The 27,581-nt window shown below is 43.3% G+C and overlaps 6 non-coding genes across 6 annotated transcripts; all 6 read right to left on the bottom strand.

The window, feature by feature from the left end:
• Nucleotides 1-6,080: 6,080 nt before the first annotated feature.
• trnai-aau (transfer RNA isoleucine (anticodon AAU)) lies at nt 6,081-6,154 on the bottom strand. Its single transcript has one exon. It is a non-coding gene; the product is annotated as a tRNA-Ile (tRNA).
• Nucleotides 6,155-7,405: 1,251 nt separating this feature from the next.
• On the bottom strand, nt 7,406-7,479 carry trnai-aau (transfer RNA isoleucine (anticodon AAU)). Its single transcript has one exon. It is a non-coding gene; the product is annotated as a tRNA-Ile (tRNA).
• Nucleotides 7,480-8,730: 1,251 nt separating this feature from the next.
• trnai-aau (transfer RNA isoleucine (anticodon AAU)) lies at nt 8,731-8,804 on the bottom strand. The gene has a single exon. It is a non-coding gene; the product is annotated as a tRNA-Ile (tRNA).
• A 1,251-nt stretch (nt 8,805-10,055) lies between these two features.
• trnai-aau (transfer RNA isoleucine (anticodon AAU)) lies at nt 10,056-10,129 on the bottom strand. The gene has a single exon. It is a non-coding gene; the product is annotated as a tRNA-Ile (tRNA).
• A 1,251-nt stretch (nt 10,130-11,380) lies between these two features.
• On the bottom strand, nt 11,381-11,454 carry trnai-aau (transfer RNA isoleucine (anticodon AAU)). The gene has a single exon. It is a non-coding gene; the product is annotated as a tRNA-Ile (tRNA).
• Nucleotides 11,455-12,705: 1,251 nt separating this feature from the next.
• trnai-aau (transfer RNA isoleucine (anticodon AAU)) lies at nt 12,706-12,779 on the bottom strand. Its single transcript has one exon. It is a non-coding gene; the product is annotated as a tRNA-Ile (tRNA).
• Nucleotides 12,780-27,581: the final 14,802 nt, after the last annotated feature.

A 27,581-nucleotide genomic window follows, 5' to 3' on the forward strand; every position in this document is an offset into this window, starting at 1 on the left:
GTATTTGTTATTTATATATATGAATTTGTAATTAAAAATATGATAAAATTATGTCAAATTAAATCAAAATTATAAACCACATTAATGTACATAGTATAACAACATGATACATATGATACAAAAAACATGTCTTAGTATTTTAGGGGTTGGAGGCTAATTTGAAAATGTTACAATGGGGTAAGGTTTTAAAGCCCTGGCCTACAAAGTCATTTTAAACCCCACCGCACAGCATTGTCAAAGCCCTGCTACCCGCTATCAATGCAGTTGTTAGCTCTGTATTAGACAAGTGTCTAAAAGTTGCATGAATAGATTAATAATACCCCTGTACTACTGGTAAACCTTTAAGTTTACATCATAATTTTTGTAAGTGTTGGAATATGTTGAGGGTGAGCCTATTTGTTTCTGTGTCTGTGAAATAAGCCATTTTACAAAACATAGAGTTTGTAGTGATTTTTCAGAGTTTCAGGGTTTAGTAGAATGCAGTTTTGGTTCATATAAATATGACGTTGTGCTTATTTCAGTCTGCTGTGTGTGTTTCCTGAAGACTGACTGCATTTTCACTATGTAGTTTGCAGATTACTCCTAGAAGTTACATAAATAATTTTACAAAACTTAAAATTTGCAGTAAAATACCATTTGTGCTTATTATATCCTTGCAGTGTGGTCCCTATTTCTGTGTTTTGTATGTGTGTCATGCTTGCAGTTGTCACCATGTATTTGTAGGTTTGAAAAATAAGGTATTTCCAAAGGAATAGAAACGTAAGAGTTTCTCACTTTATTTACAATAGATACCTGATGTACTTTGTCGCCAGAACCTGGTATAACTTTGAAAAAGAAGCCAAGAGTGAAAGACTGAATAGAATATATATGGAATATGCTGGAAATGACATTACTCCGTACAGGTCAGTGTTTCTTTCTGTCCAATGTTGGTGTTGTGAACCAGAAATTAATGATTACAAGTATCTATACAACATTTCATGGAGTATCTTTTTCTACTTCTGACTATGTTCCATGTTGTAAAATGCTTGTTTGCCACAATAAAAGTCACCATTGTGTGTGTGTGTGTGTGTGTATTTTATTAATTCTATACATTTGAGCACAAACAAATCATATATACATATATTATTTATTACATATGAGTATTCACAAATAGTGCTTCACTGTGTCTCTCTAAGAAAAGTGGTGTGCATGTCTTTAGTGTCTATTGATAAATAAAACCTAACAAGATATATATATGTTTGTGTGTGTGTGTGTAATGGAATGAAATGCAGTATATTCTTAAATATGATACATGTTAAGGCTACGTTTGAGCATTCACTAATGTAACAAATATAATAAGTACAGTGCTGGTCAAAATGAACAGATATAATTCTATATATTTCACTGTTGTTCTCTATTGTCTATTGATAAATATAAACTAAAGAGATATAGGTATGTGTGTTTATCTGTGTTTGCTTAAATATATATGTAATGACATGCAATATATGTAAGTCTATACATTTCTTAATCGATTTTTTCTTACCTTTTTATTTTGCAAACACAGTATCATCCTAACCCTAATCATAAAACATATAAACTAAAAACACATGTGGGTTCAAATCCCACTCTGGGTAAATATTAATTTTTCTTTTTAATTTACTAAAACAGTATCATAAAACAGTGTAACCTTAAATATATATAAAACGTTTATTTTTCTTATTTTTTAATTTACTAAAACAGTATAATCAAACATAATCTAAAATAAAATATATATGTGTATATACAACTTTTATTTTTCTTATTTTTTAATTTACTAAAACAAATCATAAAACATTATAACCTAAAATAAAATATAAAACTTTTCTTTTCTTATACTCTTTTTATTTACTAAAACAGTATCATAAAACAATATAACCTATTGATTATATATATATATCTGTATTTAAAACTTTTATTCTCTTTTTATTTACTAAAATAGTATCATAAAACAATATAACTTTAAATATATATATGTATTTAAAACTTTTCTTATTCTCTTTTTATTTACTTAAACAGTATCATAAAACAATATAACCTTAAAAACACAGTTTATGCTATTAAACATTACACCTCCACACCAGCAGTGTGAGGTGCCCTTGGACATTCACCATGATGGATGTCACCCTAACAAAATGGCTACCATCTTACCAGATGACCTATGACCTTACAAATGGCCGATATCAGTCAAAATGGCCGATATCATCCAAGATGGCTGACAAGGGAGGGTCAAATGGTAACCCAGGGGGGTGCTGGGAAGGAGAGAGGAGTTCCGGTTCAATGGTACATAAGGAGGGAGGGTCAAAGAGTAACCCAGGGGGGTGCTGGGAAGGAGAGAGGAGTTCCAGTTCAAAGGTACATAGGGAGGGCGGGATTTCAGGCTGTCAAAATAAGTGATGCTGCCATCTATACTACTCACAGACACAGTTAGCCACAGCCACGGCTTCTTCCAATTCTCGTCAGTGTTCCAGATTCGATGTTTTTTTTCTTCAGTGACGTTGTAAACACGCACGTGGGGAGCACATCAAAACCCAGTTTTGTGATTCAGTTACAGAAACAACTGACACAGCGGAGCAGTAGGGGTTGTAACATTTTTTGGTCCAAGGTCTGGACCACAGCGACTGAGTGGTCCGGACCTCGGCACTGTGGTCCACGGAGTGGTCCCGATCACGTAACGCAAATTGGGATGGGTTTTTGTTTAGTTTTTTTGGACACACCGTATAAAACCCATTTACTGTCAAATATATTATCGACATATCCAAACTACAAACATAATGATCATAAATGTACAATATTAATAGTATAATTCTCATTTGTAACATAGCCGATAGCTGATTTCTTTTTTAATCTTATCTATCAGACAATTTGTAGGAAGCTGTGCTAACGTTACTCTGAAAAATGCGCTTACATTGAGCAACTTTGTCATTCTGAATGAAATTATTCAAGTTATCAGTTTTTCCTCATCATGACTGAAGAGAAAAGATAGCTTATTTAGAATCTTATCTTTAATTTAATGTCAGCCTATTTACATGTCCTCTGTTTGCGCTCTGCCAAGAAATGTTTTATCAACTTTTTTGGTTAAACCATATCTTCCTTATTTTATCACTGTGAGATCTAGCAACATTAAAAACAAAAGCATAGGTTGTTTTGTTTATGTATGGTTAACATTGTAATAGTTGGTATTTTAAAGAGAGATTATAAGAGATGTATTAACGTATTGATCATCTGATGCCCTTTGTCTTTTCTTGAAGGATAATGTCATTATGAAGAAGATAAAACTTTTTTTTTTTAAACACCTCCCCCCAGCAGGATTTGGGTCGCCTCCGCACTGTTTCTGCTGAAACAAAAAAACAAGTGTCAATCTCTGCAGGAATCTACTCCGGCTCCCCCTTCTGGTGATGAAGAGGAACCCGAGTCCAAGATGCTTCCAACCAGCCCTCAGGCGCTCCCTTCGGCTGTAGGTCACGCTCCAGGGGGCCGGGGGAGTTAAGAGGGTGTCACTGGACGGGGACGACAAACGCCTCCAGTGACAGACGGACGCACACAGAGAGAGAAAGAGACAGAGAGAGAGAGTTGCACTTCCTCCTGCAATGCAATAAATATGCCCAAAATAAGGGACACATTCCTTAACAAAATAATGAATGCCACCCTACCTTTGACAAAACTGAGAAAAAATAAAAATGGTCAGTCCTCCTGGAGGAGGGACACACAGCCTCCCTGGCTGCCCAATATGTCACCGCCTGCCACAGCCTGAGGGGCACAGTGACACATGAGCACCAGCTGTAAATAAAATGTAAATACTCATTTGTAATGCATGTCATTGTATTTCCAAAAAGGAATCTGTAAACACTAAACCTATTTTCTTTAGTTCTATGTATTAAAGATCATTTTTAGTTTATTACATTTTGTTTTTCTGTACTTTTATACATCTTATTGTGATTTTGGCAGGACGCTGTCTGTCACGGCATGGCTGCTGCTGACGCACACTAATTAGGTGCTCATGTGTTGCAGCCGTGTTGTCCGCTGCTTCGCAGACAGCTTGTGAGCTCACGGCTGCAGGCAATGATCACTGAGGCGACTGTGACGTCATTGGCAGGTGTGCTTCATCTATTTAATCCCTCTCCTTCCCCGAGGGAGACTTTATTGTGACTGCCCGGAGCACCCTGTTTGTGTGGATGTCTTGTGTGCTGGTTTTGCCTTGTTTTCCCCTTTTTGTGTTTTTTTCTGTTGGACTATTGTGAACCCCAATAAAGCTCGGACACCGCCGGAACCCGAGACTCTCTCCGTTTATTGTGTCCGGCATTTACATTTGGTGGCCAATGTGGGGAAGCTTTGTGACATACTTACCCTGAACTCTGTACCCGGAAGGACAGCTATGGAGGCGTCTCCAGTGGAACAGTTGTTGGCCCCAGTGGTGAAGCTGCAGGCTCAAAAACAACAAACTCTCGAGACGCTTGTCCAGCAACTTCAAGTACCAGCTCCTGCACCTAACCCTGCTGTGGCCGCAGCAAACCCGGCTTGGGCAGGTCTGCAGATTCCAAAGATGGGACCGGAGGACAACCCAGAGGCTCTGAATTTCTGTCCAATATTAAAGATCCTAGGCTCTCATTGTCTGATTTGGCTGGGGCACAATTGGGACATGTCTCTGGGGACCGATCACCATTAGTGACTGCAGGTGATGAGAGGGGCAGGGACAGCCTTCCCTCTGACTCCAGTCGTGTAGCAGCCAACAGTACCCTGTTGGACCCAGGGGAAGGAACGAGTTCTGGGACTCACCTCCTCTCTCCTTCTTCCAGTGGAAGGCCCGACACTGGATCCCGCCTTCAACCGGGTATCCGATTTCGCTATGGACCAGACACAGGATGATGCCCTGGGACATATATATGACCAGGTCAGAGTTGTTGATGGTTGCATAGTGAATACACAGAGGGCACTTTGTGTTTCTCTCCAAACCAGCAGCCAAACCGATCATGCTGGATGATGTTGCAGACAGAATAACGTTCACCACGGTGCCTCCAGACTTTTTCACGAATACCAATCGAGCTGCACGGTGCTGGGCTGTGAGCACAGGTCCCACTAGAGGATGACGGGCCCTCGTGCCACCCTCATAGAGTCTGTTTCTGACAGTTTAGTCAGAAACATGCACACCAGTAGACCGCTGGAGGTCATTTTGGAGGGCTCAGGCAATGCTCCTCCTGTTCCTCCTTGCACAAAAAAGCAGATACTGGTCCTTCTGGTTCTTCTGATAGCACGGATGAATGTGCCATACTGGAGGAGCTGGACTACCTGTGCAACCTGAATGGGCTGCAGGGAGCACCTCATAATTCCAGTAGTGACAAGGACACTAGCAAAAGGCAAAACTAGAGAAGAATCAGTCAGGAAGGATAAGGAGAGAGCAATCGTCTGTGGCCACCACCTGCAAAACCATTCCCTTTTTGGGGTTGTCTTGCTGTTGCCTATCTCCGGTGCACCTGCTGTCACTTTCATTTGCACCAAAACAAGAGACAGTGATTCACAACCGCTTAGGCTTCCTAACTGTACAGATTAATATGCCTGAACTGTAACTGACTTGGTATTATGCTGTGATGATTACTTGTTCCCTTATTTTTTTGAGAGGTGTATTATAGAAGATAGCCTTGAGAATGCGGCCACAGAATTGCGGGAATCCGTGACTTTCAACACTTATGCAACCGAGTCGAGGTGACCAACAGCTCAATGTCTGGTTGGCACCATGGCTTAGATGTGCCATTCATGAAACTTGCGTTGATTCTTGAAGCCACTGGCATTGCTTCCCTCTCCAAGTCTGTGTAATAAGGAATTGGCAGGAGCCCACGAGTTGAAACTATCAGAGGACAGAATGCAAATGAAGTGTTCTGAGAAAAGCAAAGCGGCGAAAGGACATTTTCCCGTGTGCATGTAGATGGCCGACTTTGACACGGCTTGATGAAGTCTTGTGGATCCTACCACTGCTTAAGTGCACTACTACGCTTGCCTTCAGGGAGTTTCATGTCAAACATTCAAAAAACAGGACTCGAACTAGACGGATGAGCACCTACGATCGGTCTTGGCCGATGTGGGGATCGAACCCAAGACCTTGGCGTTATTAGCACCACGCTCTAACCAACTGAGCTAACCGGCCATCAAAAGGAGTCTCTCTGCCAGGCATTTCCTCATGTTTATGTAATTTGGCTGCAAAATGCATTACACACAAGTGTGAAAAGAACACTTTTGCAATTCCTAGCATTGGTGATGCTATAAATCAATCTGTCAGGAGTGGGATTTGAACCCACGCCTCCATCAGGAGACCAGAAAACCCTTCTACACTCTTCAAGGGAACAACACCTTAAGTCTGGCAAATTAGACCACTCGGCCATTCTGAGAGGATGTATACGTCCACCGCGAGATTATATACTGATCAAGAAAACTGCGGGAACACTTAAATCACACATCGGATCTCCGTGATCAAAATCTAGGAAACCTCAAGATCTTCACCGTACATTGCATAATTCGTAACTCTCCCAGCTCCATGCTTTTGAGACTGTACTGGGAGACACAGCAAACTTTCTTCAGACGGCACGTATGGATGTGCCATACTGGAGGAGCTGGACTACCTGTGCAACCTGAATGGGCTGCAGGGAGCACCTCATAATTCCAGTAGTGACAAGGACACTAGCAAAAGGCAAAACTAGAGAAGAATCAGTCAGGAAGGATAAGGAGAGAGCAATCGTCTGTGGCCACCACCTGCAAAACCATTCCCTTTTTGGGGTTGTCTTGCTGTTGCCTATCTCCGGTGCACCTGCTGTCACTTTCATTTGCACCAAAACAAGAGACAGTGATTCACAACCGCTTAGGCTTCCTAACTGTACAGATTAATATGCCTGAACTGTAACTGACTTGGTATTATGCTGTGATGATTACTTGTTCCCTTATTTTTTTGAGAGGTGTATTATAGAAGATAGCCTTGAGAATGCGGCCACAGAATTGCGGGAATCCGTGACTTTCAACACTTATGCAACCGAGTCGAGGTGACCAACAGCTCAATGTCTGGTTGGCACCATGGCTTAGATGTGCCATTCATGAAACTTGCGTTGATTCTTGAAGCCACTGGCATTGCTTCCCTCTCCAAGTCTGTGTAATAAGGAATTGGCAGGAGCCCACGAGTTGAAACTATCAGAGGACAGAATGCAAATGAAGTGTTCTGAGAAAAGCAAAGCGGCGAAAGGACATTTTCCCGTGTGCATGTAGATGGCCGACTTTGACACGGCTTGATGAAGTCTTGTGGATCCTACCACTGCTTAAGTGCACTACTACGCTTGCCTTCAGGGAGTTTCATGTCAAACATTCAAAAAACAGGACTCGAACTAGACGGATGAGCACCTACGATCGGTCTTGGCCGATGTGGGGATCGAACCCAAGACCTTGGCGTTATTAGCACCACGCTCTAACCAACTGAGCTAACCGGCCATCAAAAGGAGTCTCTCTGCCAGGCATTTCCTCATGTTTATGTAATTTGGCTGCAAAATGCATTACACACAAGTGTGAAAAGAACACTTTTGCAATTCCTAGCATTGGTGATGCTATAAATCAATCTGTCAGGAGTGGGATTTGAACCCACGCCTCCATCAGGAGACCAGAAAACCCTTCTACACTCTTCAAGGGAACAACACCTTAAGTCTGGCAAATTAGACCACTCGGCCATTCTGAGAGGATGTATACGTCTACCGCGAGATTATATACTGATCAAGAAAACTGCGGGAACACTTAAATCACACATCGGATCTCCGTGATCAAAATCTAGGAAACCTCAAGATCTTCACCGTACATTGCATAATTCGTAACTCTCCCAGCTCCATGCTTTTGAGACTGTACTGGGAGACACAGCAAACTTTCTTCAGACGGCACGTATGGATGTGCCATACTGGAGGAGCTGGACTACCTGTGCAACCTGAATGGGCTGCAGGGAGCACCTCATAATTCCAGTAGTGACAAGGACACTAGCAAAAGGCAAAACTAGAGAAGAATCAGTCAGGAAGGATAAGGAGAGAGCAATCGTCTGTGGCCACCACCTGCAAAACCATTCCCTTTTTGGGGTTGTCTTGCTGTTGCCTATCTCCGGTGCACCTGCTGTCACTTTCATTTGCACCAAAACAAGAGACAGTGATTCACAACCGCTTAGGCTTCCTAACTGTACAGATTAATATGCCTGAACTGTAACTGACTTGGTATTATGCTGTGATGATTACTTGTTCCCTTATTTTTTTGAGAGGTGTATTATAGAAGATAGCCTTGAGAATGCGGCCACAGAATTGCGGGAATCCGTGACTTTCAACACTTATGCAACCGAGTCGAGGTGACCAACAGCTCAATGTCTGGTTGGCACCATGGCTTAGATGTGCCATTCATGAAACTTGCGTTGATTCTTGAAGCCACTGGCATTGCTTCCCTCTCCAAGTCTGTGTAATAAGGAATTGGCAGGAGCCCACGAGTTGAAACTATCAGAGGACAGAATGCAAATGAAGTGTTCTGAGAAAAGCAAAGCGGCGAAAGGACATTTTCCCGTGTGCATGTAGATGGCCGACTTTGACACGGCTTGATGAAGTCTTGTGGATCCTACCACTGCTTAAGTGCACTACTACGCTTGCCTTCAGGGAGTTTCATGTCAAACATTCAAAAAACAGGACTTGAACTAGACGGATGAGCACCTACGATCAGTCTTGGCCGATGTGGGGATCGAACCCAAGACCTTGGCGTTATTAGCACCACGCTCTAACCAACTGAGCTACCCGGCCATCAAAAGGAGTCTCTCTGCCAGGCATTTCCTCATGTTTATGTAATTTGGCTGCAAAATGCATTACACACAAGTGTGAAAAGAACACTTTTGCAATTCCTAGCATTGGTGATGCTATAAATCAATCTGTCAGGAGTGGGATTTGAACCCACGCCTCCATCAGGAGACCAGAAAACCCTTCTACACTCTTCAAGGGAACAACACCTTAAGTCTGGCAAATTAGACCACTCGGCCATTCTGAGAGGATGTATACGTCCACCGCGAGATTATATACTGATCAAGAAAACTGCGGGAACACTTAAATCACACATCGGATCTCCGTGATCAAAATCTAGGAAACCTCAAGATCTTCACCGTACATTGCATAATTCGTAACTCTCCCACCTCCATGCTTTTGAGACTGTACTGGGAGACACAGCAAACTTTCTTCAGACGGCACGTATGGATGTGCCATACTGGAGGAGCTGGACTACCTGTGCAACCTGAATGGGCTGCAGGGAGCACCTCATAATTCCAGTAGTGACAAGGACACTAGCAAAAGGCAAAACTAGAGAAGAATCAGTCAGGAAGGATAAGGAGAGAGCAATCGTCTGTGGCCACCACCTGCAAAACCATTCCCTTTTTGGGGTTGTCTTGCTGTTGCCTATCTCCGGTGCACCTGCTGTCACTTTCATTTGCACCAAAACAAGAGACAGTGATTCACAACCGCTTAGGCTTCCTAACTGTACAGATTAATATGCCTGAACTGTAACTGACTTGGTATTATGCTGTGATGATTACTTGTTCCCTTATTTTTTTGAGAGGTGTATTATAGAAGATAGCCTTGAGAATGCGGCCACAGAATTGCGGGAATCCGTGACTTTCAACACTTATGCAACCGAGTCGAGGTGACCAACAGCTCAATGTCTGGTTGGCACCATGGCTTAGATGTGCCATTCATGAAACTTGCGTTGATTCTTGAAGCCACTGGCATTGCTTCCCTCTCCAAGTCTGTGTAATAAGGAATTGGCAGGAGCCCACGAGTTGAAACTATCAGAGGACAGAATGCAAATGAAGTGTTCTGAGAAAAGCAAAGCGGCGAAAGGACATTTTCCCGTGTGCATGTAGATGGCCGACTTTGACACGGCTTGATGAAGTCTTGTGGATCCTACCACTGCTTAAGTGCACTACTACGCTTGCCTTCAGGGAGTTTCATGTCAAACATTCAAAAAACAGGACTCGAACTAGACGGATGAGCACCTACGATCGGTCTTGGCCGATGTGGGGATCGAACCCAAGACCTTGGCGTTATTAGCACCACGCTCTAACCAACTGAGCTAACCGGCCATCAAAAGGAGTCTCTCTGCCAGGCATTTCCTCATGTTTATGTAATTTGGCTGCAAAATGCATTACACACAAGTGTGAAAAGAACACTTTTGCAATTCCTAGCATTGGTGATGCTATAAATCAATCTGTCAGGAGTGGGATTTGAACCCACGCCTCCATCAGGAGACCAGAAAACCCTTCTACACTCTTCAAGGGAACAACACCTTAAGTCTGGCAAATTAGACCACTCGGCCATTCTGAGAGGATGTATACGTCCACCGCGAGATTATATACTGATCAAGAAAACTGCGGGAACACTTAAATCACACATCGGATCTCCGTGATCAAAATCTAGGAAACCTCAAGATCTTCACCGTACATTGCATAATTCGTAACTCTCCCACCTCCATGCTTTTGAGACTGTACTGGGAGACACAGCAAACTTTCTTCAGACGGCACGTATGGATGTGCCATACTGGAGGAGCTGGACTACCTGTGCAACCTGAATGGGCTGCAGGGAGCACCTCATAATTCCAGTAGTGACAAGGACACTAGCAAAAGGCAAAACTAGAGAAGAATCAGTCAGGAAGGATAAGGAGAGAGCAATCGTCTGTGGCCACCACCTGCAAAACCATTCCCTTTTTGGGGTTGTCTTGCTGTTGCCTATCTCCGGTGCACCTGCTGTCACTTTCATTTGCACCAAAACAAGAGACAGTGATTCACAACCGCTTAGGCTTCCTAACTGTACAGATTAATATGCCTGAACTGTAACTGACTTGGTATTATGCTGTGATGATTACTTGTTCCCTTATTTTTTTGAGAGGTGTATTATAGAAGATAGCCTTGAGAATGCGGCCACAGAATTGCGGGAATCCGTGACTTTCAACACTTATGCAACCGAGTCGAGGTGACCAACAGCTCAATGTCTGGTTGGCACCATGGCTTAGATGTGCCATTCATGAAACTTGCGTTGATTCTTGAAGCCACTGGCATTGCTTCCCTCTCCAAGTCTGTGTAATAAGGAATTGGCAGGAGCCCACGAGGTGAAACTATCAGAGGACAGAATGCAAATGAAGTGTTCTGAGAAAAGCAAAGCGGCGAAAGGACATTTTCCCGTGTGCATGTAAATGGCCGACTTTGAAACGGCTTGATGAAGTCTTGTGGATCCTACCACTGCTTAAGTGCACTACTACGCTTGCCTTCAGGGAGTTTCATGTCAAACATTCAAAAAACAGGACTCGAACTAGACGGATGAGCACCTACGATCGGTCTTGGCCGATGTGGGGATCGAACCCAAGACCTTGGCGTTATTAGCACCACGCTCTAACCAACTGAGCTAACCGGCCATCAAAAGTAGTCCCTCTGCCAGGCATTTCCTCATGTTTATGTAATTTGGCTGCAAAATGCATTACACACAAGTGTGAAAAGAACACTTTTGCAATTCCTAGCATTGGTGATGCTATAAATCAATCTGTCAGAAGTGGGATTTGAACCCACGCCTCCATCAGGAGACCAGAAAACCCTTCTACACTCTTCAAGGGAACAACACCTTAAGTCTGGCAAATTAGACCACTCGGCCATTCTGAGAGGATGTATACGTCCACCGCGAGATTATATACTGATCAAGAAAACTGCGGGAACACTTAAATCACACATCGGATCTCCGTGATCAAAATCTAGGAAACCTCAAGATCTTCACCGTACATTGCATAATTCGTAACTCTCCCACCTCCATGCTTTTGAGACTGTACTGGGAGACACAGCAAACTTTCTTCAGACGGCACGTATGGATGTGCCATACTGGAGGAGCTGGACTACCTGTGCAACCTGAATGGGCTGCAGGGAGCACCTCATAATTCCAGTAGTGACAAGGACACTAGCAAAAGGCAAAACTAGAGAAGAATCAGTCAGGAAGGATAAGGAGAGAGCAATCGTCTGTGGCCACCACCTGCAAAACCATTCCCTTTTTGGGGTTGTCTTGCTGTTGCCTATCTCCGGTGCACCTGCTGTCACTTTCATTTGCACCAAAACAAGAGACAGTGATTCACAACCGCTTAGGCTTCCTAACTGTACAGATTAATATGCCTGAACTGTAACTGACTTGGTATTATGCTGTGATGATTACTTGTTCCCTTATTTTTTTGAGAGGTGTATTATAGAAGATAGCCTTGAGAATGCGGCCACAGAATTGCGGGAATCCGTGACTTTCAACACTTATGCAACCGAGTCGAGGTGACCAACAGCTCAATGTCTGGTTGGCACCATGGCTTAGATGTGCCATTCATGAAACTTGCGTTGATTCTTGAAGCCACTGGCATTGCTTCCCTCTCCAAGTCTGTGTAATAAGGAATTGGCAGGAGCCCACGAGGTGAAACTATCAGAGGACAGAATGCAAATGAAGTGTTCTGAGAAAAGCAAAGCGGCGAAAGGACATTTTCCCGTGTGCATGTAAATGGCCGACTTTGAAACGGCTTGATGAAGTCTTGTGGATCCTACCACTGCTTAAGTGCACTACTACGCTTGCCTTCAGGGAGTTTCATGTCAAACATTCAAAAAACAGGACTCGAACTAGACGGATGAGCACCTACGATCGGTCTTGGCCGATGTGGGGATCGAACCCAAGACCTTGGCGTTATTAGCACCACGCTCTAACCAACTGAGCTAACCGGCCATCAAAAGTAGTCCCTCTGCCAGGCATTTCCTCATGTTTATGTAATTTGGCTGCAAAATGCATTACACACAAGTGTGAAAAGAACACTTTTGCAATTCCTAGCATTGGTGATGCTATAAATCAATCTGTCAGAAGTGGGATTTGAACCCACGCCTCCATCAGGAGACCAGAAAACCCTTCTACACTCTTCAAGGGAACAACACCTTAAGTCTGGCAAATTAGACCACTCGGCCATTCTGAGAGGATGTATACGTCCACCGCGAGATTATATACTGATCAAGAAAACTGCGGGAACACTTAAATCACACATCGGATCTCCGTGATCAAAATCTAGGAAACCTCAAGATCTTCACCGTACATTGCATAATTCGTAACTCTCCCACCTCCATGCTTTTGAGACTGTACTGGGAGACACAGCAAACTTTCTTCAGACGGCACGTATGGATGTGCCATACTGGAGGAGCTGGACTACCTGTGCAACCTGAATGGGCTGCAGGGAGCACCTCATAATTCCAGTAGTGACAAGGACACTAGCAAAAGGCAAAACTAGAGAAGAATCAGTCAGGAAGGATAAGGAGAGAGCAATCGTCTGTGGCCACCACCTGCAAAACCATTCCCTTTTTGGGGTTGTCTTGCTGTTGCCTATCTCCGGTGCACCTGCTGTCACTTTCATTTGCACCAAAACAAGAGACAGTGATTCACAACCGCTTAGGCTTCCTAACTGTACAGATTAATATGCCTGAACTGTAACTGACTTGGTATTATGCTGTGATGATTACTTGTTCCCTTATTTTTTTGAGAGGTGTATTATAGAAGATAGCCTTGAGAATGCGGCCACAGAATTGCGGGAATCCGTGACTTTCAACACTTATGCAACCGAGTCGAGGTGACCAACAGCTTAGTGTCAGAAAATAAAAGAACACTTTTGCACTTCCTAGCATTGGTCATGCTATAAATCAGTCTGTCAGAAGTGGTATTTGAACCTACGCCTCCATCAGGAGACCAGAAAACTCTTCTACACTCTTCGAGAAAACAACTGCATTTCCGTCCTTGCACTCTCTCATTAATCCAATCTTGCCCAGTCAGCGAGAGAAGCCATGTACATGCTTTGCCTTCCTCTCCCTCTCCCTTCACTGCCAGTTCAGCGATGACATCTCAGAACTCTCTCACAGCTGACTTCTATGACATCACAGAGTGCATCAATTCCGTGGCTTCTCATCTGTCGCCACACTGTCAGGGTTGACTTTCTCACTCACTATGCCAAGCTTTCTCGGAAACACTGGAATACGTGGATGAGTTTGTACCACTTTTGGAGGTTTTGCCCACCTGGGGCGAGGCTGTGATCCAGCTGAAAAGCAATTCGGGCATGTGGGCAGCGAAAGATGTATCTGTGATGAAGAGAAACCCAGGTCGAAGATGTTTCCAATCAGCCCCATCGGTCCAGCCACAGACACACACACAGACAGCCACAAGCACAGACTGCCACAGACACACAGACAGCCACAGATAGACAGACAAACACACAGACAGTGTGCCTGACAAAAACTTTCCCTCACAGTCAAGTCAACATGAGTCGTATTATCTAAAAGAAGAACCCATCATTTCCTTTCATCTCTATATCAGAGAGAGCGATTAAAAAAACACATCTGTAAATGCTACTTGTACAAGCACGCTGAGATGCCCCATCAACAGTAGGCATGCTCTGTGGCGCAATGGATAGCGCGCTGGACTTTTAGTGAAAAGGGCAGTGGTCATTCAATGGTTGTGGGATCGAGTACCACCGGAGTCAGTGCTCACTTCATGACCCGGAGGCTTTTCTTGCCATCTTCAAGCGCACTGCCCGGTGTTGCGACTGGCCGGAGTCGGAGTGGGCGGTACGCCTGGCTCCCCTGCCACCCGAGTGCCCTAGACTACAAAAGTCTGAGGGACAGTGTCCTGGACCGGGTCGGTCTGACGTCGGACGGCCAGCGCCGAAAGCTCAGAAGCCTCCGGTTCGAACCTGGCTCCCGGTGCCTGCCACCGCTGGCTCAAGCCACGGAAGTTGCCGACCTGGTGGCCTTGGAGCAGTTCATCTGCCATCTCCCACGTCCAACCTGAAGGCTGGCACCAGGCTGGCAGAGAACCATCATTGCCCGGGACGATGCCACCTTCTGATGCCCGACGGCGGGCACCCTCCCTTCCATTCCCAAGACCCCCTCTGACCCGACTGTCCTGGATACCAGCATGTTGCCAAACACCACACCTAAACATGTTTCTCCCCGACCCACTTCCCCTTCTCGCCTTGCCTGTCCCAAAAACAAATCTGCCTCCTTAGCTCCTTCTTTTTCTCTCTCCCCCGGCAGTGTGTGGTCCCCTGGAAAAACCACGGTGACGTTGCGGGCAGCCTGGACATCGCCCGGCCGGGTGCTCGCTAGTGAAAACTATCTATCTAATATTAAGGATCATAGGCTCTCATCTGATTTGGCTGGGGCAGGTCACCTGTGTCGTGACAAGACCTTAAGCTGGATAATGGACCGATTCTTCTGGCCAGGCATCAAAAAGGAGGTAGAAAGATGGTGTGCTGCCTGTCCGGAGTGCCAGAAGACCAATGCCAGTGCAGTACCGTGGGCTCCGCTGGTACCGCTGCCTCTCATGGAGATACCATTTGAGCGCATTGGGATGGATTTGATCGGTCCGTTGGAGAAAAGCTCCGCGGGGTATCAATTTGTGCTGGTCATAGCAGACTATGCCACTCGGTACCTGGAGGCAATTCGTCTACGGACAATGTCAGCGACTAGGATCGCCGAGGAGCTGTTTAAGGTCTTCACTCGGGTGGGGATCCCAAAGGAAATCCTGACAGATCAGGGCTCTCCATTCATGTCACGCGTGATGCGAGACCTCTGTAGGCTGCTGGGGATAAAGTCCATCAGGACCTCAATCTATCATCCCCAGACAGACGCCCTAGTGGAGCTCTTTAATAAAACCCTAAAGAACATGATCTGTAAGTTTGTGAGCACAGACGCTTGGGACTGGGACAAGTTATTGCCACCCCTGCTGTTCGCTGTACGCGAGGTGCCCCAGACGTCCACTGGCTTCTCTCCCTTCGAGCTGCTGTACGGGAGGCGGCTGAGGGGCATCCTCGACTTAATAAAGGAGGACTGGGAGGCGACCGCCCCCTCCCAGACCTCTATGGTACAGCACATCCTGGACCTGAGAGATCGGCTATCGGCACTGGGGAAACTTGCACAGTTGCATCTCTTACAGGCCCAGGAGCGACAACAGCGCATGTACAACAGGAGAGCCCGGTTACGATCGTTCACCCAAGGACAAGGTACTGGTGTTATTCCCAAATTCAACATCTAAACTGCTGGCTAAGTGGCAGGGACCCTTTTTGGTCACACGCCGCTTAGGGGATGTTGATTATGAGGTGTGTCGCCCAGATCGTCGGAGGTAAAAGCAGATCTATCATCTGAACATGCTGAAGAAGTGGCGAGAGCAGGAAGCATTGGGTGCTTTTAGTTCCCCCCACAATAAAGAGTCTGAAGCCGCTGTTTCTGAGGTTCGCACTGAACTCAATTTAACAAACGCCCATTTAACAAACGCCCAGAAACAGCACGTTTGCTCTTTATTGTGCCGCTTCCAGCATGTCTTTTCTCACCGACCCGAACTCACACTTCTCATTGAACACCACATCCACACAGCACTGGACCACTGCGTGCGTGTCAAACCCTATCGCACCCCCTATTACAAAAAGTAGGCTGTCAATGAAGAGGTGCAGAAGATGTTGGAGCTGGGAGTCATTGAAAAGTCACAATCGGAATGGTGTAGCCCTATAGTCTTGGTGCCAAAGCCTGACGGCAGCACTAGATTCTGCGTTGATTATAGGGAGCTCAATGCAGTGTCTAGGTTTGATGCCTATCCGATGCCCCGTGTGGATGAGTTGCTGGATCGGCTGGGCGCTGCTCACGGAAAACCCGGGCAAGTGAACAGTTGGGAGGAGGGAGACCAAGTATCTGGGGTACCTCTTAGGAGGGGGGCAGGTACGGCCAGTCGTTGACAAGGTGACCGCTATTGCCTCCTGTCCGCCTCCTAAGTCCAAAAAGGAAGTTCGGCAGTTTTTGGGGTTTTCCGGGTATTATCGCCAGTTTCTGCCGGACTTTGCCACCCTGGCTTACCCCCTGACCGAAGTGACGCGAAAAGGTGCTCCAGATACGGTCCAGTGGACGGAGCAGTGCCAGGTGGCTTTCCAGGCGATTAAGGACCGCCTCTGCCAACACCCTTTTTTTAAATGCCTTGACTTCTCTCTCCCTTTCATTCTACAGACCGACGCCTGAGAAGTTGGAGTGGGCACGGTCCTGTCCCAGAGTGTTGAGGGTCAGGAACACCCCGTCCTCTATCTAAGCAAACAATTATCGCCCAGGAGCGTAAATATAGCACCATTGAAAAGGAGTGTCTCGCTATAAAGTGGGCTGTGCCCTGTTTATTTAATCCCTCTCCCTCCCCGACGGAAGCAGCTAACCGACAAGAAGGTGGACTGAGTCTATTACCCCTGTCTGCCCGGAGCACCCCGATTGTGGACACTTTTTGCTTTTGCTTTTGATTTTGTTTTTGTTTTGTATCTCCGCCCTTTTTTGACATACCTGAACAAAATAAAGCCCGGACACAACCGAAACCAGAGACTCTCCCTCTCTCTCTCCCCGTTATTTGTGTCCGGCTTTCACAGTAGGCTATTCAAGAAGGGGGGCTCAAAGATGGCCAGATATAAATTTATCTATTTTATTTTATTTTATTTATTGTGCTTTGTTGGCACAGTGTTTAATGTTCAGTCTTAAATACATATTTTTTAATTGTAGTTTTGTAATTGATTTTGTCTTTGAAAAGCAAGACAAAATAATAAAAAGCACATTTTAGATTATTTAATTTATGCAATGGTGAAAAAATTGTCAAATTAACTGAAATGTAAAAAACAACAAACAAAAAAAACTATCAAAACAATCTGATGCATTTAAAAGAACAATAACGGTCAATGCATTTGACAAATAAAAAAAACATCAAAACATTCAAAAACAGTGAAACCAGTGCTATTTAGAAATAATTAATACAATCATTTCCATAATTTCTTTACGTACTGTTGGAAATATACCATCTGGCCCAGGTGATTTGTTTGTTTTTAATTCTGCTAGTCCCTTTACTACCTCCTCCTCATTTATCCTGATCTCTCTTAGGGTTTGACTGGACTGGTTGTTAACCTGTGGCATGTTATCTGTTTTTTCTTTAGTAAAAACCTCAATATCGTCAGCTCAGCATACCTTAGTATAACTTAATATAAGCAACAGAGACGCTGCTGTGAAGGAGCGCAATAGTCTCTATAGCCACTCTGTCACAGCCACCTCAATAAATACATCAATTCATTAATCACTGTATTGACTTCAACCATTTAAACACATGTAATGTTTTGCTTTATGCTAGGGGTGGCTAACCCTGGTCCTGGATTTGAGCCCCCACCTCCCCAGGGATCTGTATTGGCAAACTGCTGAGCTGATGATATTGACTGCAAAGGGGAATCTCTCTGGAATGGTCCATTATACAGGGGAGCTAAAGACCTCCAGGAAAGCACTAACCTGTGGCCCTGGGGCCCTGGGGTTTGTCTGCCTAACGCTCGTCCTCTGTTCTTTGGGTCTGCACTGGTTCTGGTCCTATCTGACCAACCTGTTCTGAATAGGGCAGTGGTTCTCGACCTGCGGCCCGTCACACATGGAAGTGCGGCCCACGATATGACACCCACATTTAACACTACAAGCGCAGAGCCGGTCAATTTGACCGTTTTGGTTATTCAAATTTGAATTATACTGTGTTCCAAAATACACTGCGCATATACCCATTCGTGACTATTCCTAACTATATGTATTAAACATGCCTACAGCGTTTTAGCTGCATAAACATGAAAATAAATAAGTTATAAACACATTTACCTAGAATAGCCAAAATCGGGTTATTTTGACTGGTCATTTAAATACATAATAACTCAAATATAACACATAATCCTGCCTTCCCTTTACAATAGAGTCAGTCTGGCACTCAAGTGGCGATCTCTACCTGTCTACAATCTTTCATGTGCTTGAAAAACACATGCATTTGTACAGCATTACAGGTGTTTTCTTACAACTGTAGTAAGATTGAGTGGATACAGTGATTACCCGCAAATCAACATGGATTTGAAACGGAGATTGAAGAGAGCTCGTTTTGGAAATTGGACAAGTAAAATCATGTTCTGTGAAATTGCAGTGTCTCACCACACAATAAGATGAGTTACAACAACCTCAACTTGAACAGAATTGTAAAACTTTAAATAACGTGCTCAGGTAACCACAAAACATATGTTCTATGAACGTTTTGTGTAATGCGCATGTGCCAAAACCATCACGTCATGATGACATACTACTTTACCGGAGTTGAGAAATTTTTTGTATTAATTAGCATGGGATAAAGTTGCTGATCATGCAAGAAAAGATGAAGTAGCCCGCGTTTGAATGATTATAGATGGACTTTGTGGATTGCAAATTATGAAATTAATAGTCATTCTTCCTCAACTTTCATTACTTACAGTGGGGGAAAAAAGTATTTGATCCCCTGCTGATTTTGTACGTTTGCCCACTGACAAATAAATGATCAGTCTATAGTTTTAATGGTAGGTGTATTTTAGCAGTGAGAGACAGAATAACAACAAAAAAATCCAGAAAAATGCATTTCAAAAGTTATAAATTGATTTGCATGTTAATGAGGGAAATAAGTATTTGACCCCTTCGACTTAGTACTTGGTGGCAAAACCCTTGTTGGCAATCACAGAGGTCAGACGTTTCTTGTAGTTGGCCACCAGGTTTGCACACATCTCAGGAGGGATTTTGTCCCACTCCTCTTTGCAGATCCTCTCCAAGTCATTAAGGTTTCGAGGCTGACGTTTGGCAACTCGAACCTTCAGCTCCCTCCACAGATTTTCTATGGGATTAAGGTCTGGAGACTGGCTAGGCCACTCCTTGACCTTAATGTGCTTCTTTTTGAGCCACTCCTGTGTGTTTTGGGTCATTGTCATGCTGGAATACCCATCCACGACCCATTTTCAATGCCCTGGCTGAGGGAAGGAGGTTCTCACCCAAGATTTGACGGTACATGGCCCCGTCCATTATCCCTTTGATGCGGTGCAGTTGTCCTGTCCCCTTAGCAGAAAAACACCCCCAAAGCATAATGTTTCCACCTTCATGTTTGATGGTGGGGATGGTGTTCTTGAGGTCATAGGCAGCATTGCTCCTCCTCCAAACACGGCGAGTTGAGTTGATGCCAAAGAGCTCGATTTTGGTCTCATCTGACCACAACACTTTCACCCAGTTCTCCTCTGAATCATTCAGATGTTCATTGGCAAACTTTAGACGGGCCTGTACATGTGCTTTCTTGAGAAGGGGGACCTTGCGGGCGCTGCAGGATTTCAGTCCTTCATGGCGTAGTGTGTTACCAATTGTTTTCTTGGTGACTATGGTCCCAGCTGCCTTGAGATCATTAACAAGATCCTCCCGTGTAGTTCTGGGCTGATTCCTCACCGTTCTCATGATCATTGAAACTCCACGAGGTGAGATCTTGCATGGAGCCCCAGACCGAGGAAGACTGACAGTTATTTTGTGTTTCTTCCATTTGCGAATAATCGCACCAACTGTTGTCACCTTCTCACCAAGCTGCTTGGCGATGGTCTTGTAGCCCATTCCAGCCTTGTGTAGGTCTACAATCTTGTCCCTGACATCCTTGGACAGCTCTTTGGTCTTGGCCATGGTGGAGAGTTTGGAATCTGATTGATTGATTGCTTCTGTGGACAGGTGTCTTTTATACAGGTAACGAGCTGAGATTTAGGAGCGCTCCTAATGTCAGCTCATTACCTGTATAAAAGACACCTGGGAGCCAGAAATCTTGCTGATTGATAGGAGATCAAATACTTCTTTCCCTAATTAACATGCAAATCAATTTATAACTTTTTTGAAATGAGTTTTTCTGGATTTTTTTGTTGTTATTCTGTCTCTCACTGTTAAAATACACCTACCATTAAAATTATAGACTGATCATTTCTTTGTCAGTGGGCAAACGTACAAAATCAGCAGGGGATCAAATACTTTTTTCCCTCACTGTAAGTAATGAAAGTTGAGGAAGAATGACTATTTTGTCAATTAGACTTGGTTTATAGTTGTGAAAACTTGAAAAATTAAGTTCAATTAATATGTTTTTCAGTTGACTTAACTAAAAATTCTAAATGCTTATTAATTGATAGAGTACGTTGGCTCAATTTACTGCATGTTATTTCAACAGTGAGTGAACTTAACACTTCATGTTTGCTAAACTGAGTCAAAGCAACAAGATGACTTGACTAAGTCACGTTGCGTCAACAAATAATTTTTACAGTGTAGCGGTTACATTTATGATTTTAAGAAATGTGGCTTCATTTTTAGTAATAGGCTCTACTGAGTGTAGGTCCTTGTTTTGTGAAAGTATGCCTCAAAGCTAACCATATTGTGACCGCAGTTCACCATTGGTCGTTTGAAAATATCAAATAGCATGTGCTCTCTCTGGTTGGTTCCCTGACTAATTGAGGTAGAAAGCAGTCGTTTGCCCTCTAAAACATTTCTACTACTGCTTCTGTAGTCTCAACTGGGCTTTCCCAGTCAATGTTAGGAAATCTAAAACCCCATTATAACAGCCACTATAGCCCAATTGAAAAATCGTTTAAAGTGGTAATGTTATCTCTGAATAACTAGTTGTGTGCAAGTTTCTATCAGCTACTTTCAGAGAACAAAAGTAGTGAGGGAGTTCAAGGGTGACGATCTCGAGTCATTGTACATTTTCCCTGCATGCTTTGAAGACACGCGATACTCATAATACACAATACTTCAGGTCCAAGTTCAGAACCGGACAGCCGTCTTTAGACTCTTTAATAAAGGCAACCTAAATTAATCAGTGGGCCGTAAGTCTGGGTGTCAAATAAGCAACTGGGCCACAACAGGAGCGTAGCCATGGGTGGGCCTGGGTGGGCCTGGGTGGGCCATGGCCCACCTACTTACCTCTCAGGTCCACCCAATCAGAGAGTGTAAAATTTCTCCCGCGTGTTAAAAAAACATTATAAATACAAGATTCTGAAGCAATAACGTGTTTCGGAAAATCACAGGCTTTATTCCAAAGCATGGGGGCTGGTTCTTTTCAAGTCTAATGGTTACATTTTGGCTAAGTTATGCACAAGCAGGTTATAACTGGCTGTGGTAAATGTTTTTTTACGTAGTGCATCACACCATGACAACTGAACAAATGTAGTTGTGAACGGAGTTCCTACAAATGGTGAAACAAAATTATTTGTTGAATTATTTCAAAAGACGAGAAGAGAACTATCAGAACAGCACATTACACAACCTGATAAATCACCAACTGCATCGGAAGAAACCAATATAAGCACTGCTTTGCATCCACAGGCCAGTGTTGAATTCGGTAAGGAAACATTTTACTGTCCCTCGGATTTATAAGGAATAGATGAGTCACCTACACGGCCAAAATTGCAGGCATTTGCTTTAATTTGTGTTAAATCCCAAAGTTTTTCATCACAGCGGTGGTATGAGAAGTATCGCTGGATGGAATACAGCATAGCCAGAAATGCAATTATCTGTAGATATGCAGGCATTTGTTCTGATTCCCACACCGAAGAAACATTCACTAAAAAAGATTTTAAGCATTTGAATCAGAGCCGTTCAAAACATGAAGCAAGCAATTGGTACTGTCCATCCGAAGGTTACAGACAAAGCCACACAGAAACATTTTTAATCGGTTAAATCGGGATTCCAGGAAGGCTTATTTGAGAGGAATTGTGATTAAAGCTGTGACTGACATTCTGATGTACTGCACAAAGCAGTGAATTCCAATCAGGGGTCTCAGAGAAGCTCTAAATAAAGGACATTTCTCTGAGCTATTTAAAGTAAACATGATAGTGAAATACAAACCTGTGTTGAAGAACTCCGCAAAAATGCAACACTATGAGCCCTGATACTCCAAAAGAGCTACTGCTTTACCATCACGCACACCTCATCACAGGGTACATTTCATGACCAGCATCAGTTCAGTATAGACCAGTGTCTCTATGGTTACCTTGTCCCAGTACAGACCAGTGTGTCTCTATGGCTATTATTATTATTGTTATTATTATTATTATTATTATTATTATTATTATTATTATTATTATTATTATTATTATTATTATCTTGGCAGATGCCCTTATCCAGTGCTATACAAATTGCAAGAATACAGTTAAGGCATCAAATATTACAAATACAAATTTACATTGTACAAAGCAATTCAAAATATAATACATTTTACAACTTCCAATTTACACAGGTAAGTACAGTAAGTGAGGTCATACATCCTGGAACGTAAAAGCTAAGTGCTGTCAAGATGTAAGGTCACAGGAAAGGGAGCAAGGGGGAAATCAATCAATAATACAAGTATTAGTAACACAAGAAGCATGATCAAATGCTGTGAAGTGCTATCTTCCAGGGAATAAAAGGACTAATACGTAATATTACTAATGGTTACCTATGTAGAAGCCCCAGTATAGAACAGTGTCTCTATGGTTACCTATGTAGAAGCCCTAGTATAGAACAGTGTGTCTCTATGGTTACCTAATCCCAGTATAGACCAGTGTGTCTCTATGGTTAGCTATATAGAAGCCCCAGTACAGAACAGTGTGTCTCTGTGTGTAGAGTCACAAACACACAGAGGGAATTCTAGATGGGCAGGAACCAGAACCCTTGGATGATCTAGAGCTAGAGAGGGAGGATTCCCCTGTTGTGAGACGCTCCTAGAGATATAACAAGGGTACACTTCCAGTAAGCTTAATAGAAGGGTATTTACAAAAAATATGCAGTGTATTGTCATTATAGATCACAGACCCCTTAAAAGGTATCCTGAAATTGCCTTGAATGTTTTGATATATAACCTGTATTAATTCAGCAGGTTTTCAACAGGGGGGATACTGTAAGGGATACTACTTTGTTCAGAATACGGTATTGTTACATTAAGAACACCAGAGAGGTCTAATGTAATGGATGGCTTCGCAAACCAACTGAATTACTGAATCGCCTAACCTGCTGTCCAATCGGAATGTAGCTTTCTCGAGAAAAAGGGTGGGCTGTAGTTCGGGAAGAGTAGTCGCCATGATTAGTTGAGTGAGCAAATTGGAGCTGTGTAGTGTGCAGAGGAAATAAACATGTTTTTTATATGAAAACAATGAACTTTGTTTTTGAACACTGGCCTGGAATTGTGTTTCTTTTCAAGTTTTTTTTTAGAAGAGACTGTTCTAGGTGCAAAGTGAACGGGACCCGTGTGACACGCAGTTAAGGAGAGCCCGCGTTGAACTAAGATGACTACAGTGAGATTTCCTGGACAAAGCTCGGGCAAAGGATAGCGCAGGGTGCACCTGCACCTGAGTTTTTGTCAAAAAGCATTGTGATCAGAGAAGGTAAAAAGGGAAAAACGCAAGTAAGCAGCAATAGCATTTTCTTTCTTTGAAGCATAGCATGACCATAGTTTTTCTATTGTATAAGTATCTTGGTGTAGGGGTGTCTCGCCTGTCCTGTAAGATTCGGGAGGGTAGGAATAGTTTAGTTATCCTCTCTGTTTACTTTTTGTGTGCCCCATTACTGTTAGTTCAGGTAGCCATTGTGAATTTAAATCTTGAACCCTACTTTGCCAAATTAGGTCACAGCTATACTTCGGTATGTAAAAAAATATATAACGCAGGATGGGCACATACCTCAAATTTGGGGGGTATAGGGACAAACTGTGTTGGGGGCACGAACTTAGATCCTTTAGTTTCTCATCCATCCAAGATATCTAGCTTAGAACCCCTACAACAGCAGGACATTTACTAACTCCTCGTTACATATGGTTACCTATGTAGAAGCCCCAGTATAGACCTGATGCTGATGAAGTGAGGTCCGGGGGAGCTGGGGGGCTGTGAAAGTGAGGTCCGGTGGGGTCCAGGTTTCCTTCTTTGTTACCATCACTTAAGTTTACAAAGTGATCAAACACAAAGGCTTCTCTGACATTGTGAAAGTGTTTGTCCAAATCAGTAGGCAGTGGGTCCTCAGCCAGTCCAGGTTCAATCACAAAATTAGGGTTCTCAGTAAGAGTCCAAATCAAAAACGCAAGCAATCCTTAATATATATATATATATTAACACAGTCAAAACCACCACAATCTTTCTACCCAACAAACAAGGAGAGCGAGGTAGGTCCTTATATAGTAAGTTTTAGAACAGTGGGTAATTTAAGATGGTTCTTGTGATATATCCTTCCCAACAAGAGCGCAGGACTAGGACAGTGTCTTGTATGAGTGTCTGTTAGGTGGATGAGGAACTCATTGGCTGAGATTCAGATAATTATTACAAAATAAATTTTTCAGCACTTCCAAATCTCACAGCCACTGCAAATCTCGCAGCTGCTGTTTTATTTTTTCAGCAGTTGCACTTCAGGGCCACCGTAAGAAAGAAACTAGGTGTAACTCAAGTAACAGAAAGGTTGAGTACTTGTATGGTTTAAACGGGTCCACTGTGCCATCCTTAATGGACAAGTTTTCGGTCCAGAAATGTACCAGCTGAATGTCTCCATCCTGCCATCGGCTCCAGTGCGTCTCTTCAGTTTTCTGTGTCATTGTGCCCGCACCGTGTGAGTTCACCCGTGCACATGTTGCAGCAAACTCTCCAGTGTAAATTCAATGTAAAGTGCTCCTTTACTTTCCACGGGTGAAGCTGTTGCCTCTCTCAAGGTGGTTTTTTCTAGTAGCTGCGCCCCAGGTAGACCCAAGTAATCGACGATTAATTACATTTTAAGATTTTATTCGATTTTAATCAACTTTATCGCTAAGTCATTGGCAGCCCCGCTGTCGCTGAGTACTACTGTATCTGTAAGTGTGTTTTAATGACGAGGCGGCTAACGCCAGATGGTAGGTGATTGGATGTCGTACCAAATGTACCGCTGCAGCACTGGGTCATGAACGTCATTCACGGTTCTTGTAGTTTTCATTGCCTTCTCGGTTAATTGCGACAATCCACAACCGAACTACATTTCCCACATTTTCTAACGTAATAATGATTAGTGTAAGATATAATTATTAACAAAATCCTGTCAATGTAGTATTTACTTATAGAGTTCAAATATTGTATACGCACTGTGCGCCCAAATTGTATTTCACACTCGCACAACATTATTTTCACTCACAAATTCGAGCATAACGCTCACACTGTAGAGCCCTGGGTTACCTATGTAGTAGCCCCATATAGACCAGTGTGTCTCTATGGTTACCTATGTAGTGGCCCCAGTATAGACCAGTGTGTCTCCATGGTTACCTATGTAGTAGCCCCAGTATAGACTAGTGTGTCTCTATAGTTACCTATGTAGTAGCCCCAGTATAGACCAGTGTGTCTCTATGTTTACCTATGTAGTAGCCCCAGTATAGACCAGTGTGTCTCCATGGTTACCTATGTAGTAGACCCAGTATAGACCAGTGTGTCAGGAAAAGAAAATTGTTGAAAATATTGTCAATTTGTATTATTTAAAACTGTAACAAACTTTGTTATTTCTTATTTAATTTGCACTCACTGTCACTCAATGTTTTGTCAATTTGCTGCATCATTCAGGCTTCTAAATGTGCTGTATTTGAACAATACCACTTAAAACACATGAAATACAGAGTATTCAAATTCCAGCTGCCATTTGGCCTGAACTGTAATACTCATTATTAAGAAGTCACACACATTGAGTGACATTGCCTTCAAGAATCAAAACATTTCATAAACATGGAACCATCGATCTTCATCGATTTTTACCAATCATTGTTTCATTATCAATTCACATCTGATTCATATACTCCTGAGCATTCTGAGGCACAACGTGAAAAGTAAATTTTAAAATCAAAAGTCTGAGAGTAGAACATCAACTGGACTAGAATCTCAGCCCTCATTAAAACAACAATCCATTCAACAATAGACTAGTCATAGGCAGGACCATACTGGACTAGACCCAAAGAGAAACAGTTCCCACTAACTAGTGACTGACTAATGCAAGCCAGCTTGACTACTGTATAATTAACAGACTTCTCACTACGTTTGACACAACATTTGGCACAATGTGACAATTATAAGTCTAACTCTATAATACAGTCCATCTAATAGACCAGAGACACACTGGTCTATACTGGGGCTTCTACATAGGTAACCATAGAGACACACTGTTCTACTACAGGGGTCGATCTTAACGCGAGCCCGCTTGCCAATGGCTAGTGCAGCTCGCTGCGGACCAGTACAGATTCTCTAGAACTAGTCCATGTGGCTAGTGCATATTATCTTACGTTTTACAGCTGTTACGATTTAAATCCTCAGATTTTTCCTCGGTGCGCTATTCGGTGCGCTAGTTTCACGAATGCGTGCAACTGACAATGTGCCAGCGGTTGCGTTCGGTTTGTGTCCTCCAGCCTAACTCCGGTAGTATTTTATATAGAAATGTACTGGAAACGATCGCTACTAGCGCACGTCAAGATGTAATCGAATGTACCACTTGCAGCAGACAACAGAGGCAGTCTGTGGAGTGACCAGAGCATCATTAAACGTGAGTATAATCCTAAAACAAAGCCAAAAGACAAGAAAACGTGTGTATCAATCCTTAAATACAGTTGCATAGACCATAAATAAGCTACGTTAAAATACAAGTAAACGTATAGAGTGATATTGTGCAGTTAGGGACGGGCCATTTG

The sequence above is a fragment of the Amia ocellicauda genome, chromosome 12 (assembly GCF_036373705.1).
Source record: "Amia ocellicauda isolate fAmiCal2 chromosome 12, fAmiCal2.hap1, whole genome shotgun sequence".
In the NCBI taxonomy this organism is placed as follows: Eukaryota; Metazoa; Chordata; class Actinopteri; order Amiiformes; family Amiidae; genus Amia; species Amia ocellicauda.